The sequence below is a fragment of the Lagenorhynchus albirostris genome, chromosome 5, assembly GCF_949774975.1.
Source record: "Lagenorhynchus albirostris chromosome 5, mLagAlb1.1, whole genome shotgun sequence".
In the NCBI taxonomy this organism is placed as follows: Eukaryota; Metazoa; Chordata; class Mammalia; order Artiodactyla; family Delphinidae; genus Lagenorhynchus; species Lagenorhynchus albirostris.
In genome coordinates, this window is record NC_083099.1 from 74,226,087 (window position 1) to 74,244,378 (window position 18,292).

Below are 18,292 nucleotides of genomic sequence, written 5' to 3' on the forward strand. Positions count from 1 at the left end.
CATCCACACAGAGAGACCCAGATGCCATTGAGGGGATGCGTCATACGCTGGAGAGAACTAAGACTCAGGTGTGGAGGAAGGCTCACAATTGGGAGGCCAAGGGAGAGGAAGAGGAAACAGGAAGCAAGTAGACAAAGGACTAGTCAGAGTGAGAGCAGAACCAGGATGGCCCGGGGCCACAGAGGTCAGAGAGTGAAAAGCATTTCCTAAAGGAGGAGGGAGTCAAGGGTAGGTGTGCATCACAGGGACATAGGGCCTTTAACTTCTGCAAAGAGTCTTCAGGTTTGTGACTTAAAATCATTATGTGGTTAAAAAAAAATAAAAGCTATTTTCACACTGAACATATATTAGTCATTTAATATATATTATTGAGTCCCTTCCGTGTGCCAGGCCCTGTTCTGAGGTTGGGTTCAGAGGTAAATAAGATTCCTGCTCTCAGGGAGCTTATATTTTAGTGTGGAAATGTTGTAGTTTATCTTAGGACAGGGCCGAAAGTAAGCTCATCGCACGAGATGAATTGTGCCGAAGCACAGCAGTAGAGGGCTGCCGCTCGCTCAGGCAAAACAGCGCCGTCTGTCCTGCTGTGGCAGCTTTTATTAAAGCATTATCTAGGTTTACATTTTAAGACTTGTTTTTTTAACATTTCAGAAATGCCAAAGCAGCAACCTATGTTTTTATTAATTATACAAGCAATAATTGGCTTTCTTGAAAACATGCCGTGCTTCGTCCTTGAGCGCGAAAGCAGCACAAAGTTCCCACCATTATTTTGATTATACTGAAGTAGCACAAGGACATTTCCACCACTCTGATTATACTGAGGACATCTCATGGATCAGTGCCCAAAGCACTCAATGCTTCTTCGCAGGCCCCCGGTTTGCCCGGGGGGCTCAAAGCAATCAGGACTGTTTGCAGTTCTGGCTTATTTGCCAGCCCCCAGTTTGCTGGGGGTGGGGGCTCATGGGTCCCGTCTCCTTTCCATGTCCTCAGTTATTCCACTACATTTCCCCCTTTTTGTTTTGTAGCTTGTGCAGCATCAAGGAGAACACGGCAGCTTGTTGCAATGTTGCGTGGCGGGTACCTTTCACTCGTCGTCGGACTACAATTAAACATATGATTATTATTATAGTGAGCATTAGCAATCCTGTAATAGAACCAAATAAAGCATGTAATTTAGACCTGGGATTTAGATTATTAAGTCCTTGAATAATTTCAGTCCATACTTCTTGTGAATTAAGTCGTTGTAATCTCTTTTGAAAAGTTTGTTGAATTTTCCCTTGTAAATTTACAATTTTTTCAGTCAAATTTTTGTGATGTAATAAATGCTTTTTTATTTTTGTTCAGGGGAATGCAGACTGATTATATGGAACCGAAGTGACACAAAAGGCACTTTGATTCCAGTCACAACGTAGCTTCATTTGTTTTTGTAAATTCACAAGTTGGTCCCCCAACATAACCACAGCTTGTTGTAAGTCTGCTATTTCCGAATGTATTTCCGAATCAATTTGTCGTTGAGAGGACCAAAGCATTTCAGAATTTTTATGCCAATCAGTTATATAATCAACGGTCTGAATAGATTGTTCTAAAGCAACTCCAGCTACTGCAGCAGTAGCTGTTATGGCTATAATACCCATGACAGCTGTAATCAACATTCCTACAAATCTTTTACTTCTTTTTAATGTAACAGCTAAATATTGCAAAACAGCCATAGGAAGAGATTTTTGCCATTCCCTTCCAAGATTGACAGGAAGCCAAAGACCTGTCTGAGCTCGTAAGATATACAAACTTTCAGTAGATATGTTAAAAGATATACTAGAGTTAATGCAGGTATACAGAGAGTAATATTTACACATTATAATACCTTGAGTCTCATTCCATACAGCTGCTCCCTTTAACAATATATAAGGTAATTTTACACAACTACGAGTATATCGAGTAACATTTTCATGAAAAGTTAAACTATGATTTCCAGATTTGTTAACCATATGTCCTACCCAGGCATTAATCTTTTTTAAAGCTGTCATAAGCTTCCACCTTTTCTAAAGGCCAATATGAAGGCCATTCAGACTGTTTTATTATAGACACATCAGCTCCCGTATCAACAAGGCCCATAAATTTCACATTATTGTTAAAAGTAATCGTTAATTGAGGACGTTGGTCATTGATAAAGGATTGCCAAAAAACATTTTTTTCTGTGCTGCCGAACCCCCCCCCCACCCCCCCCCCACCGTACGCTTTACTGGGGCGGCTGCTTATTTTACATATGGTAACAGTAACAATTGAGCAATTCTTTGTCCCTTATTAAATTCTATAGATTTTGTAACAGAAATCATAATAGAAATTTCTCCATTATAATCCTCATCAATAACTCCAGTATGAACTGTTACACCCTGCAGAGTCAAACTACTTCGTCCTAATAATAGTCCCACGGTTCCTGCAGGTATAGGGCCATAAACTCCTGTAGCTAATTTGTGTACTCCTCCTGCTGGTGTAAGGATACAATCTCGAGGAGCAATTAAGTCAACGGCAGCACTGCCGCTGGTAGCATGCATGAGATCAGTAACTAAGAGCCGAGGTTGAGACTGTCCTGTAATGTCTGATAAAAGCTGCCATTGCTTACTGGATACTGTTGAGAGTTTACTGTCACTTTTCCCGTATTGTTGTTGCGGCCCCGGGTTGGGCCTAGCTTCCCATTTCCCGAGACATCATCTCGTGGAGGCAAAAGATTTCCTAATTTATCCCTTTTGGAACGGCATTTATTAGCCCAGTGTCGTCCTTTACTACACTGGCGACACATACCAGGTAGCTGCTCATTCTTAACCTGTTTTGATATTTGGCCTTGCCCTTTTCGACAATCTCGCATCACATGTCCACACTTTCCACAATTGTAACATTTAGTACGATTATCTTTCAACCCTTCATTTATGGCAGCTGCAAGTAAATTGGCATAAGTAGGAGATCCAATATCATGGCAAGCTTTTATATACTCCTCAAGGGGAGCATTTACAGCCCGTAAAGGCCGCAATGCCTTCTGGCATTCAGAATTTGCATTCTTAAAGGCCAAAGATTGTAATAATAAATCTTGCACGTCTATTTGTGCTACAGCTCTTTGAATGGCTGCACGCAGTCTAGACAAGAAATCAGTGTAAGGCTCATCAGGCCCTTGCATTAACTTAGTAGAAGATTGAGCTGTTTTTCCTGGGGGTTTTACTCGTAACCATGCTCGTAAACAACACATACAGTATTTGAATGATTCGTAAATCATCAAATTGAGCTTGAGCTTGTAGATTACTAAATGCGCCTGCTCCTATTAATTCATCTAAAAGTGGCCCTGGAGGATTACGGGCTGCATTAGTCCTTGCCATGATTTCAGCTTCCTCTCTCCACCAAGTCTTAAACTGCATATATTGTCCAGGTTCAAGAACAGTTTTGGCAATCGCTTCCCAATCATGAGGAATTAGCATGTTTTCAGTAGCGTACCCAGGCAAAAGTCCTTGAACATAATTAGAATGCATCCCATACACATTAATGGCTTCTTTTAGCATTTAAAAAATTTTTATATCATGATGGTTATAATCAACACTTACATAACCATTCGGAAATTTATCATTAGCAGGTATAGCTTGTCTAACAATAGGGAAAGCAAAGAATGGTTCAGAATATTGCTTTTCTTCCTTATTCATCTCTTCTTCCAACAATATTCTATTAGATTCAGGTTTTAGAGGAAAGCGAAACTGATGAGAGGCTCCAACAGGATAAGCTGCTAATTCTAAAGGAGGAGCCGAAGGAATAGTAGGACATGGCTCCTGATATGAGGGAGTGGTAACATTATTTTTATTTTCTTCCAATTTAACCATCAAATTTTTTAACTTTGAAAGTATATCAGAAATCTCATTCTGTTGAGGAAGTGGCATTTCATTTTGTTTGCTAGTCTGCTCCCGATCTTTATTACCATCAGAAAAAGCCCCTTCATCACTGGAATCCGAAAAATCCTCAGGAGAGGATTTTTGTGTCTCAGACACAAGGGGAGGAGGAGGCGGAGGAAGGTCCTCTATAGGAGACTCACGAAACAGAGTACGAAAAGCAGCAGAATGATCGGGAGCAGAATTCGGACGCTGAGGGCGTGCCCCATTTTCACTTTCCGTTTCAGATTGTAATGGTTCCAGGGCAAGGGAAATTAATTTACAAAGAGACCAAACACGGACAGATATAGGGTCTCCATGCTGATGAGCTCTTCTTAAGGCTCGCATAACCTGTTTCCAAACTTTTAAATTCAACCGGTTATGACCAGTAGATTGAAACCAGTAACAATGTTTACGTACCAGAGCAAACAATTCATCAAAAGATTCTGGTTTCACTTTCACTCCTGAACTCCGTAATAACTGTTTCAGGAGTCTAACGTATTGAAATGCTACTGAATGGGAATTCCCCATTACAGTTACTCCACTGTTCCCGAAGGTTTCGCTTACTCTTGAGCGGACCAATTTCCCCTTCGGTCCCGCGATCACGCGATTACTTACCTTCAGGTTCCTGTTCGGGCGCCAAATGTTGTAGTCTATCTTATGACAGGGCCGAAAGTAAGCTCATCGCACGAGATGAATTGTACCGAAGCACAGCAGTAGAGGGCTGCCGCTCGCTCAGGCAAAACAGCGCCGTCTGTCCTGCTGTGGCAGCTTTTATTAAAGCATTATCTAGGTTTACATTTTAAGACTTGTTTTCTTAACATTTCAGAAATGCCAAAGCAGCAACCTATGTTTTTATTAATTATACAAGCAATAATTGGCTTTCTTGAAAACATGCCGTGCTTCGTCCTTGAGCGCGAAAGCAGCACAAAGTTCCCACCATTATTTTGATTATACTGAAGTAGCACAAGGACATTTCCTTGCGTTCCCACCACTCTGATTATACTGAGGACATCTCATGGATCAGTGCCCAAAGCACTCAATGCTTCTTCGCAGGCCCCCGGTTTGCCCGGGGGGCTCAAAGCAATCAGGACTGTTTGCAGTTCTGGCTTATTCGCCAGCCCCCAGTTTGCTGGGGGGCGGGGAGCTCATGGGTCACGTCTCCTTTCCATGTCCTCAGTTATTCCACTACAGGAAAAGAGATAATAAGCAAGCAAATAAATTTAAAAGACTACAGGTAGATATAAGTGCTAAGAATGAAATGTGATATCTAGTGACTGGAGTAGGTGGTGGCATGGCATCATCAAGGAAGGCCTCTCTGTGGAGGTGACACTGAGTGGAGATTGGAACAAGGAGAAGGGGTCAACCATGTAACCACCCGAGTCAGAGGTAAATATGAGTGCAACCCAGTGTTCTAACTGCCATGGGGAGGCTTGTGAGGGGTCTAGTCCAGTTTGGAGGGTGGGTAAGAGATCAAGAGAGAAAGTGGTCACCGAGGTGAGTCTTGATTGATGAGCTCCTACTTGTCCAGGGGACAGTCTGGCTGGCTCAGGACAGAGCTCAGTCCGTTGGAGTGTAGATGCAAGATGAGGCAGAGGGCCAGGCAGGGCTTCTGTCCTGGAGGGATTTGTAAGCCATGATGAGAAATTTGAACTTTATCCTGAGGGCAGTGGGAAGGCATGGAAGGGTTGTAAGCAGAACAGAGACATGGTCAGCTCTGAAAATAAGGGTCCCTACCACCACGATGTCGAGAATGGACAGAAGGGACAGAGCTGGAGGCAGGGTGACAGTTCAGGGGATTGAGGTAGTCATCTGAGAGAGGAGGGTGTCCTGACCGTGGGTAGGGTCCATGATGGTAGAAGGGTGGGGAGGAGAGATTTAGAGAGGGATAGAATCGACAAGACTTCAACCTTGCCTGACTGGATTATGAGGGAGAAGAAAATCAAAGAAGACATCCCAATTTTTGGTACAGAACACAGGATGAAGGCTGCTACTCAGTAGATATACAAGACGGGCATAAGAGCAACTGTGGGATAAACAAACAGTTGTATAGCGATACAATGGAATATTATTCAGCCATAGAGAGAAATGAAGTACTGATACATGCTACTGATACATGGATGAACCTTGAAAATTTATGGTAAGTGAAAGAAGTCAGATACAGCAGACCACATATTGTGTGGTTCCATTTATGTGAAATGTCAGAGAATAGGCAAATCCATAGAGATGAGTGGTTGTTAGGGGTTGGGAGAGAGAGTAATGGGGAGTGACTGCTTAATGGGTACAGGGTTGTTTTGTGGGGGGGGGTGATAAAAATATTTTGGAATTAGTGGTGATGGTTGCACAGCATGGTAAATATACTAAAACCACTGAATTGTACACTTTAAAATGATGAGTTTTATGTTTATGTGAATTTTATCTCAATAAAAAAAGAAAAAGAGCAGGTTTGGGATGCAATGATTAGTTTGGGAGAGGTGAATTTGGAGTGTCTGAGACACATCTGGAGGGAATGCCCAGGAGGGAGTTGTGACATTTGACTCAGAAAAGAGGCCGCAGGTGGAGTTATCAATACAAACAGAGCCACAGAGAAACCACTTCAGCCTCAAGCTGTCCCTCTCCTTCTGGTCCATCTTATTTTGGGGGCCCCTGCTCACCGCCTTAGGTCTGTGACCATGGAGACAAAGGTCAGGTTACCCTTCGTGTTAATCGTTAGTCTTCTTTGTGATGCATATTTCTTATTTTCACGTGAGCCCTAGTGCACACACCGTAGAACAAAAAGAGCTACCAAAGCAGCCCCAGCCCACCACGACTTATACTTTTTGTCACAGTGAGACCTCAGAGGCAATTCTGTGGCACTACAGATTCCCAGGGGCAATGCTCAGAGTTACTCACTGGCTGGTTTCTCTGGGGTCGAATTAAACCCCAGGTCCACCTGAAAGTCTTCCCACACTCACTGTAATCACAAGAGTGTTTTTTTTGTTTTTACTTCTTTGATACTTACGGACTGAGCTTCTTTTCTACATTTTACATCTCCATTTATAATTCTTTCCCCTCAGCAAGAGGTTTACAGTCATTCAATTACCACATAATGCAAATATTTGATCTTTTCATGAGATTCTTCATTTTTTTTTTTTTTTGGTTGACTGGGTAAAGATCCTACCACCCATTTCTTCTCCCGACTCTTACATTTTTATCATCTCCAAAGAATTAATGGTTTCCTGTTTTCTCTTTATAATGTATCAGGTGTGTATCTATTGACAAATACCCTGCTAGACTGTGAACTTCTTGAAGGACAGTGTCCCTCTGTGTCCTGTGTCCTAGGCACCCAGTAAGGGCCTGGCATAAGGCAGGGTCCCAACTTGGGACTATGGAATCACCCCCAAAATGCAAATGGGCTTTACGTAATGCCCAGGGCCATATGCACAGTTTTCGTCTTCCTTCTTCCTTCAACTTCCTGAGTCTACATAAAGGCCTTTTTTGTAACCATGGCTTGCCCACTTTTGTTTTCCTCCATAATCTTGTCTAACTGGCGCCTAAAGCATCTCATAGTGGCTATTCAGAGCTCAGAATGAGGGATCCCTCTTAATGCTTGAATAGGGGAGAATCAAGAGACAGACATAGAAACCAGCTCAGGACTCAGAACCAAGCAGACGTGACTTCAAATTCTCATTCTCCCTTGTGGTAGTGGAGTGGCCTTGGGTTGATTATTAAGATCACTGCTTTTGGGCTTCCCTGGTGGTGCAGTGGTTGAGTCCGCCTGACGATGCAGGGGACACGTGTTCATGTCCCGGTCCGGGAAGATCCCACATGCCGCGGAGCGGCTGGGCCCGTGAGCCATGGCCGCTGAGCCTGCGCGTCCGGAGCCTGTGCTCCGCAACGGGAGAGGCCACAACAGTGAGAGGCCCGCGTACCACAAAAAAAAAAAAGATCACTGCTTTTTAAACTATTTGTGCTGAAGTATTAAGTTTAAAGATTTTTAAATTCATCATAGATCAATATTTTTATACAATACAGTACTTTCTGCAAAAGGCAAAATTACAGCATAATTGGTAAAAAGATCAGTTGCTGCTAAGGGGAAGGGGGAAGAGGAGGAGTTGAGTAGGTGAAGCACTGGGGTTTTTAGGGCAGTGAAACTGTTCTGTATGATATTGTAGTGGTGGATATATGACACGACCCATGTGTAAAAGCCTGTAATACTTTACAGCACAAAGAGTGAACCTTAATGTGTGCGAATGAAAAAATATTAATTTAGGAAGTCAGGAATCCCAGGACAGAATGCACAATGTGTCAAAACAATCTAACCGTATTACAAATGTATGAAACAATCTCCCTAATAGGGGTGGAGGAAATGGTGCTGACATAAGTAATTTTGCAGATGAGTGGAGTATATAAGATTAAAGGCAAAAGAAACTGTATATCAAATTCTTTCTCCTTTGCGTACAGGTTAACAATTCTGATGTACACTGGTATTGAGCAATTAAGCAAACGGTGATGGCAGCAATCAGGTACCTCCCTGTTAGAGTGGGAGGTTACAGGTAAGCAGGGAAGGAAGATAGAGTTATCTGTGGAAATGGATTGGCATTGGAGACATCAGCATGAACTCATGTTTAGCTTAATATAGATACAGGTGATTTTATACAAAATATTTATATATATATATGTGTGTATGTATGTGGGTTAGTATATACATATATTTTCTTGTTCTGTCAGCTTAGAGATGCTGTGGTAGCAATGGACACACCTAGCATCAAGGATCTTGGTTGCTAATGCCATTCTCCAATAAAAAGGAGCCTGGGCTCCTTGGAGAAATGACTAATTCTAGGATTCAGGCAAGAAATACAAAATATGAACTGGAGCATCTTGGTTTTTTTTTTAATTTTTAAATTTTATTTTTTTTTTACACAGCAGGTTCTTATTAGTCATCAATTTTATACACATCAATGTATACATGTCAATCCCAATCTCCCAACTCATCACACCCCCACCCCCACCCCCACCCGCTGGCCGCTTTTCCCCCTTGGTGTCCATACGTTTGTTCTCTACATCTGTGTCTCAATTCCTGCCCTGCAAACCGGTTCATCTGTACCATTTTTCTAGGTTCCGCATATATGCGTTAATATACGATACTTGTTTTTCTCTTTCTGACATACTGGACTCTGTATGACAGTCTCTAGATCCATCCACGTCTCCACAAACGACCCAATTTCGTTCCTTTTTATGGATGAGTAATATTCAATTGTATATATGTACCACATTTTCTTTATCCATTCGTCTGTCGATGGGCATTTAGGTTGCTTCCATGACCTGGCTATTGTAAATAGTGCTGCAATGAACATTGGGGTGCATGTGTCTTTTTGAATTATGGTTTTCTCTGGGTATATGCCCAGTAGTGGGATTGCTGGATCATATGATAATTCCATTTTTAGTTCTTTAAGGAACCTCCATACTGTTCTCCATAGTGGCTGTATCAGTTTACAATCCCATCAACAGTGCAAGAGGGTTCCCTTTTGTCCACACCCTATCCAGAATTTGTTGTTTGTAAATTTTTTGATGAAGCCCATTCTAACTGGGGTGAGCTGATACCTCATTGTAGTTTTGATTTGCATTTCTCTAATAATTAGTGATGCTGAGCAGCTTTTCATGTGCTTCTTGGCCATATGTATGTCTTCTTTGGAGAAATGTCTGTTTAGGTCTTCTGCCCATTTTTGGATTGGGTTGTTTCCTTAATATTGAGCTGCATGAGCTGTTTAGATATTTTGGAGATTAATCCTTTGTCCATTGCTTAGTTGGCAAATATTTTCTCCCATTGTGAGGGTTGTCTTTTTGTCTTGTTTATGGTTTCCTTTGCTGTGCAAAAGCTTTGAAGTTTCGTTAGGTCCCATTTGTTAATTTTTGTTTTTATTTCCATTACTCTAGGAGGTGGATCAAAAAAGATCTTGCTGTGATTTCTGTCAAAGAGTGTTCTTCCTATGTTTTCCTCTAAGAGTTTTATAGTGTCCGGTCTTACATTTAGGTCTCAAATCCATTTTGAGTTTATTTTTATGTATGGTGTTAGGGAGTGTTCTAATTTCATTCTTTTACATGTACCTGTCCAGTTTTCCCAGCACCACTTATTGAAGAGGCTGTCTTTTCTCCATTGTATATCCTTGCCTCCTTTGTCATAGATTAGTTGACCATAGGTGTGTGGATTTACCTCTGGGCTTTCTATCGTGTCCCATTGATCTATGTTTCTGTTTCTGTGCCAGTGCCATATTGTCTTGATTACTGTAGCTTTGTAGTATAGTCTGAAGTCAGGGAGTCTGATTCCTCCAGCTCCGTGTTTTTCCCTCAGGGTCTTTTTGTCTCCATATAAATTTTAAGAGTTTTTGTTCTAGTTCTGTAAAAAATGCCATTGGTAATTTGGTAGGGATTGCATTGAATCTGTAGATTGCTTTGGGTAGTATAGTCATTTTCACAATATTGATTCTTCCAATCCAAGAACATGGTATATCTCTCCATCTATTGGTATCATCTTTAATTTCTTTCATCAGTGTCTTATAGTTTTCTGCATACAAGTATTTTGTCTCCCTAGGTAGGTTTATTCCTAGGTATTTTATTCTTTTTGTTGCAATGGTAAATGGGAGTGTTTCCTTAATTTCTCTTTCAGATTTTTCATCATCAGTGTATAGGAATGCAAGAGATTTCTGTGCATTAATTTTGTATCCTGCAACTTTACCAAATTCATTGATTAGCTCTAGTAGTTTTCTGGTGGCATCTTTAGGATTCTCTATGTATAGTATCATGTCATCTGCAAAGAGTGACAGTTTTACTTCTTCTTTTCCAATTTGTATTCCTTTTATTTCTTTCTCTTCTCTGATTGCTGTGGCTAGGACTTCCAAAACAATGTTGAATAATAGTGGTGAGAGTGGACATCCTTGTCTTGTTCTTGATCTTAGAGGAAATGCTTTCAGTTTTTCACCATTGAGGATGATGTTTGCTGTGGGTTTGTCATATATGGCCTTTATTATGTTGAGGTAAGTTCCCTCTATGCCCACTTTCTGGAGAGTTTTTATCAAAACAGGCGTTGAATTTTGTCAAAAGCTTTTTCTGCATCTATTGAGATGATCATATGGTTTTTATTCTTCAATTTGTTAATATGGTGTATCACAATGATTGATTTGCATATATTGAAGAATCCTTGCATCCCTGGGATAAATCCCAGTTGATCATGGAGTATGGTCCTTTTAATGTGTTGTTGGATTCTGTTTACTAGTATTTTGTTAAGGATTCTTGCATCTTTATTCATCAGTGATATTGGTCTGTAATTTTCTTTTTTTTTGTAGTATGTTTGTCTGGTTTTGGTATCAGGGTGATGGTGGCCTCATAGAGTGAGTTTGGGAATGTTCCTTCCTCGGCAATATTTTGGAAGAATTTGAGAAGGATGGGTGTTAGCTCTTCTCTAAATGTTTGATAGAATTCACCTGTGAAGCCATCTGGTCCTGGACTTTTGTTTGTTGGAAGATTTTTAGTCACAGTTTCAATTTCATTACTTGTGATTGGTCTGTTCATATTTTCTATTTCTTCCTGGTTCAGTCTTGGAAGGTTATACCTTTCTAAGAATTTGTCCATTTCTTCCAGGTTGTCCATTTTATTGGCATAGAGTTGCTTGTAGTAGTCTCTTAGGGTGCTGTGTATTTCTGCGGTATCTGTTGTAACATCTCCTTTTTCATTTCTAATTTTATTGATTTGAGTCCTCTCCCTCTTTTTCTTGATGAGTCTGGCTAGTGGTTTATCAATTTTGTTTATCTTCTCAAAGAACCTGCTTTTAGTTTTATTGATCTTTGCTATTGTTTTCTTTGTTTCTATTGCATTTATTTCTGCTCTGATCTTTATGATTTCTTCCTTCTGCTAACTTTGGGTTTTGTTTGTTCTTCTTTCTATAGTTCCTTTAGGTGTAAGGTTAGATTGTTTCTTGAGGTAGGCTTGTATAGCTATAAACTTCCCTCTTAGAACTGCTTTTGCTGCATCCCATAGGTTTTGGATTGTCGTGTTTTCATTGTCATTTGTCTCTAGGTATTTTTTTTATTTCCTCTTTGATTTCTTCAGTGATCTCTTGCTTATTTAGTAACGTATTGTTTAGCCTCCATGTGTTTGTATTTTTATGTTCTTTTCCCTGTAATTGATTTCTAATCTCATAGCATTGTGGTCATAAAAGATGCTTGATATGATTTCAATTTTCTTAAATTTACTGAGGCTTGATTTGTGACCCAAGATGTGATCTCTCCTGGAGAATGTTCTGTGTGCACTTGAGAAGAAAGTGTAAACTGCTGTTTTTGGATAGAATGTCCTATAAATATCAATCAAATCTATCTGGTCTATTGTGTCATTTAAAGCTTCTGTTTCCATATTTATTTTCATTTTGGATGATCTGTCCATTGGTGTAAGTGAGGTGTTAAAGTCCCCCACTATTATTGTGTTACTGTCGATTTCCTCTTTTATATCTGTTAGCAGTTGCCTTATGTATTGAGGTGCTCCTATGTTGGGTGCATATATATTTATAATTGTTACATCTTCTTCTTGGATTGATCCCTTGATCATTATGTAGTGTCCTTCCTTGTCTCTTGTAACACTCTTTATTTTAAAGTCTATTTTATCTGATATGAGTATTGCTACTCCAGCTTTCTTTTGATTTCCATTTGCATGGAATATCTTTTCCCATCCCCTCACTTTCAATCTGTATGTGTCCCTAGATCTGAAGTGGGTATCTTGTAGACAGCATATATATGGGTCTTGTTTTTGTGTACATTCAGCAAGCCTGTGTCTTTTGGTTGGAGCATTTAATCCATTCACGTTTAAGGTAATTATCGATATGTATGTCCCTATGACCATTTTCTTAAGTGTTTTGGGTTCATTTTTGTAGGTCCTTTTCTTCTCTGGTGTTTCCCACTTAGAGAAGTTCCTTTAGCATTTGTTGTAGAGCTGGTTTGGTGGTGCTGAATTCTCTTAGCTTTTGCTTCTCTGTAAAGCTTTTGATTTCTCCATCGAATCTGAATGCCGGGTGGAGTAATCTTGGTTGGAGGTTCTTCCCTTTCATCACTTTAAGTATATCATGCCACTCCCTTCTGGTTTGTAGAGTTTCTCCTGAGAAATCAGCTGTTAACCTTATGGGAGTTCCCTTGTACGTTATTTGTCGTTTTTCCCTTGCTGCTTTCAATAATTTTTCTTTGTCTTTTGATATTTTCCAATTTGATTACTATGTGTTTTGATGTGTTTCTCCTTGGGTTTATCCTGTATGGGACTCTCTGCACTTCTTGGATTTGGGTGGCTATTACCTTTACCATGTTAGGGAAGTTTTCGACTATAATCTCTTCAAATATTTTCTCAGGTCCTTTCTCTCTCTCTTCTCCTTCTGGGACCCCTATAATGTGAATGTTGTTGCGTTTAATGTTGTTCCAGAGGTCTCTTAGGCTGTCTTCATTTCTTTTCATTCTTTTTTCTTTATTCTGTTCTGCAGCAGTGAATTCCACCATTCTGTCTTCCAGGTCACTCATCTGTTCTTCTGCCTCAGTTATTCTGCTATTGATTCCTTCTAGTGTAGTTTTCATTTCACTTATTGTATTGTTCATCTCTGTTTGTTTGTTCTTTAATTCTTCTAGGTCTTTGTTAAACATTTCTTGCATCTTCTCGATCTTTGCCTCCATACTTTCTCCAAGGTCCTGGGTCATCTTCACTATCATTATTCTGAATTCTTTTTCTGGAAAGTTGCCTATCTCTACTTCATTTAGTTGTTTTTCTGGGGTTTTATCTTGTTCCTTCATCTGGTACATAGCCCTCTGCCTTTTCATCTTGTCTATCTTTCTGTGAATGTGGTTTTTGTTCCACAAGCTACAGGATTGTAGTTCTTCTTGCTTCTGCTGTCTGCCCTCTGGTAGATGAGGCTTTCTAAGAGGCTTGTGCAAGTTTTCTGAAGGGAGGTGGAGCATCTTGTAGAAATGCAGAAAGTTAAGGAAGTGCTCATCAATAGATGAATGGATAAAGAAGATGTGGTATACACACACACACACACACACACACACACACACACTGGAATGTTACTCTGCCATAAAAAAACGAGTGAAATCTTGTCACTTGCGACAACATGGGTGGACCTAGAAGGTATTATACTAAGGGAAATAAATCAGAAAGAGAAAGACAATACTGTATGATTCCACTTATATGTGGAATCTAAAAAAACAAAACAAATGAACAAGCATAACTAAACAGAAACTTGAGCCATGGATACAAAAAACAATCAGGTGGCTGCCAGAGGAGAGGGTGGTGGAGTGATGAGAGAAATAGCTGAGGGAGATTAAGATGTACAAATTTCTAGTTACAAAACAAATGAATCACAGGGATGAAATGTACAGTGTAGGGAATATAATCAATAATAATATAACATCTTTGTATGGTGACAGATGGTAACTAGACTTATTGTGATGATCATTTTGAAATGTACAGAAATATTGAATCACAATGTTGTGAACCAGGAACTAACATAGTGTTGTAGGTTAACTATACTTCAAAAACAAACAAACTCATAGAAAAAGAGATCAGATTTATGGTTACCAGAGGTGGGGGTGGGGGTGAAGGAAGAGGGAATTGAATGAAAATAGCCAAAAGGTAAAATCTTCCAGTTATAAGATAAATGACTACTAGGGATGTAATGTTAAACATGATAAATATAATTAATGCCACTGTATGTTATACATGAAAGTTGTTAAGAGAATAAATCCTAAGAGCTCTCATCACAAGGAAAAAATTTTTTTTCTTTTTCTTTTGTATCTATATGAAATGATGAATATTCACTGAATTTATTGTGGCAATCATTTTCTGATGTAAGTGAAATCATCATGCTGTCATGCTGTACACTTTAAACTTATATGGTGCTGTATGTCAATTATGATTCACTAAAGCTGGAAGGAAAAGAATCAGAAAAAAAGAGAATTAGACAAATGAAACATAAAAACCAAAGACATAAAATATTAATCCCAAAATTTTACATGATAATATGCTTATTTTATTTTTTATTTATCAAATTGTTGGGTATCATTGAACCTATTTTATGATTATAAATACACAGTGATTGCTTAGAGTATTTTTTCTGATTAAAAATAAATTATAGGGCTTCCCTGGTGGCACAGTGGTTGAGAGTCTGCCTGCTGATGCAGGGGACACGGGTTCGTGCCCCAGTCCGGGAAGATCCCATATGCCACGGAGCGGCTAGGCCCATGAGCCATGGCCGCTGAGCCTGCGCGTCCGGAGCCTGTGCTCCACAACGGGAGAGGCCACAACAGTGAGAGGCCTGCATACCGCAAAAAATAAATAAATTGTAGCACAATCAGATACCCTTCATCTGACTTTTAATTTATTCTAATTCAATTACATAGAGCAGAGCCTGGCAAACTTTTTCTGCAAAGGACCATACAATCTCTGTCCATAGCTACTCAATTCTTCCATGGTAGCATGAAAGCAGCTGTAGACAGTATGGAAACGAATGGGCGTGGCTGTGTTCCAATAAAACTTTATTTACAAAAATAGGCAGCAGCTGGATTTGGTCTGTAATTTGCCAACCCGTCACATTTTAGCCAAACATTTGTGAAATTTATGTTTCCCCAAGAGTATCTTGGTTTTCAAATCACTATCTTGTGAAGCAAACTACTCACTTCTTTTCTTTGTGGAATTTTTTTTTCAAAAATTCTTGCTTTCAATGAATATTGCTTGATGGGCCCCATGAATATAGAAGTCTTTCAAATGACATTATAAAGTGAAATAAACATTCCTAGAGACACGTTTATTAAACACATAGAGATATTATTTCATTTAGTACCAGAGTTTCAAATTGTCAAAAATCTTCATTTAATTTCCGTGAATTTTTCTCTGATATTGTTCCCTTACATTGATCTATTTACCAGTTCTTAGACCAAGACTATACTTTAAGTTACTATAGTTTTACATTTTGATGTCTGACTAGTTACTCAAAATTTATTTTTCCATGTGAATTTGAGAATCAAATTTTCAAGTTTCAGGACTTCCCTGGTGGCACAGTGGTTAAGAATCCACCTGCCAATGCAGGGGACATGGGTTCGAGCCCTGGTCCGGGAGGATCCCACATGCCGCAGAGCAACTAAGCCTGTGCGCCACAATTACTGAGCCCGCATGCCACAACTACCGAAGCCCACGTGCCTAGAGGCCATGCTCTGCAACAAAGAGAGACCACCGCAATGAGAAGCCTGTGCACTGCAACGAAGAGTAGCCCCCACTCGCTGCAACTAGGGAAAGCCCGCGCAGCAATGAAGACCCAATGCAGCCAAAATAAATAAATAAAATAAATTTAAAAAATAAAATTTTTTTCAAGTTTCAAAAAATAACATTAGCATTTTAGTTCTAACTGCAGAGATTAATATGGGGAGAATTACATGTTTATACTATTAACGCTTTTCATCTGGGAAAACGACATGTCTTCCTATTTATTCAGGACTTTCTTTTTTAAATCCTTCGTTAACAGTTTAAAAGCTTTCCCCATATGACTTTTTCACAATTCTTTTAAAGTTTATTCCTAGCTGTTTTATTCCAAATGTTTATTATATAAGAGAGAAGCAACTTCTCTGTCACAGTGCTGTCGAAGTTCCCAAAAAACTCTTCCCAGTTTCTGTAGTTATCTCACGGTGACCAGCATAGGTCTGAGGGCTACATTTGGGAATGCACCCATTTGGACCTCTCTGAGCCTCAGTCTCCTCTGGGCTGACATAAGATGGTAATCCCCTTCTCGAGGATTGTTATGAGGGAAGGTAAAGTGTTCCCAGAGGGTACAGAGCAGACCCCTAACTGAGGGAGGCTTTCTTATGCGCTCCTCAGGGCCTTCGAGGAGGCATGCCTTCTCTGCTTACATCCCCCAAGCCCTGTAGTTGCTCCCCATGCTTCCCACCCTCCAATCCCCCCTTCCCAGACCCAAGTTCAGGAGGGGGTGGGGAGAGGGGAATCTCCCTCCTGGATGTGATGTGACTCCAAGGTACAAGAATTTGGGCACAGAAGCTCCTTGACAACCAGCCTATTTCCAATACTCATTCCCACCTGCTCTTATTCGGTGTCTTCCTCTGTGTCCTTTCTCCCTCGTTTCCACCCCCTTCTGCCTCTTCTGCCCCATTTCACAGACTATGCCATCTCCATAGCCTTCCTCCTCTGGTACATCCTCGGAGCCATCTTTCCCCCTTCCCTCCTTTCTACTCTCAAGCCTTCTTTAATTGTTGGTTGTCACTCTGGGAACCCAAGACGAGTCAACACAACTTTTTATGCGCGCCTTCTCCCATCTTTGGTTCCTCCCAGTGGGAGATTGTTGAGCGCTCCTGCCAGCCTCAGCCACTCCCCAGCCTCAGCCCCACCCTGGTCACCTCTCACATCCCCTCCGCTTCTCTTGCTTGGTGGCTGCCTGGCCCTGTGTGCCTCTGCAGGCTGGTGCTCACGTGTGTCCCTTGCCTCTGGCACAATAGGTCATTGGGCCCCCGAGACTTCCCATCATTTGCAACCTGCCTTGACCCACCTCCGCTGAACTCCTCAGTCTGTTCTGCATCCTCCCAGCTTCTGCCCTTGAGTCTTGTTTTCCTGCCGGCCTCAACCCGCCCCTCAGACCTCACTCTTGGCCCTGCTTCACTGTCTATGAGCATCTGCATCACATTGTCCCACTGGCTGTGCTGTGGTCCGTAGCACTATCCAGCCTGGCCTGAGACCTTACACTCCCCTAGGACGTGACAGGTGTGCGTCCCTGGTGAAGGGATTTGCAGACTGTCCTGGTTGTCAGGGCTGCACAGGCCTCACCTTTTTCTGTCTCTGCCAGAGAGCCCTCTCCTTTCTTTGCCTGGCTAATCCCTACAGTCTTGAAAGATCCAGCTGAGGTGTCACCTCCTACGGGAAGCCTTCCCAGATATGTGCTTACCTGTCAGGCTGGCTCAGCTGGGAATGCCGGGAGGACAGAGATGGTGTCTTTCCAGGCCTAGGCAGAGCTGAAACTTAGAAAATATTTGTCCACTGAAAAGAAAATCACTTGCTTGTGATTCACTTAGCGCTTGGCCTCACATCTCGCCGGGCCCACCACACATAATATCTTTTGAAGAACAGCTTCTTTGATTACATTTATATACTGTGGGGCAGGGTTCTGTGACAGCCATGAAAATGCACTGCTCAGGTCTCCTGCTGCAAGGAGCATAACTGACTGACAACCCAGCTGCTGTCCCTCTGTGTCTGCCGTCACTTTTGCCCAGAGGCCATTTCTTCCCCCTACCCCCCACCTTAGGCTGCTCCCAATCAATGCCTGAGCACAGTGAGACTATAATGCAGGCCCATTCCAGCAAACCATGGAGCTTCTCCAATGCATAACTCTG

At 41.0% G+C, this 18,292-nt stretch overlaps 1 long non-coding RNA gene across 1 annotated transcript; it reads right to left on the minus strand.

Moving 5' to 3' along the window:
* Positions 1 to 509: 509 nt before the first annotated feature.
* On the minus strand, positions 510 to 5,084 carry LOC132520563 (uncharacterized). Its single transcript, XR_009540570.1, has 2 exons — positions 4,518 to 5,084; positions 510 to 1,096 (listed from the first exon to the last, which is right to left on the minus strand). It is a non-coding gene; the product is annotated as an uncharacterized LOC132520563 (long non-coding RNA).
* Positions 5,085 to 18,292: the final 13,208 nt, after the last annotated feature.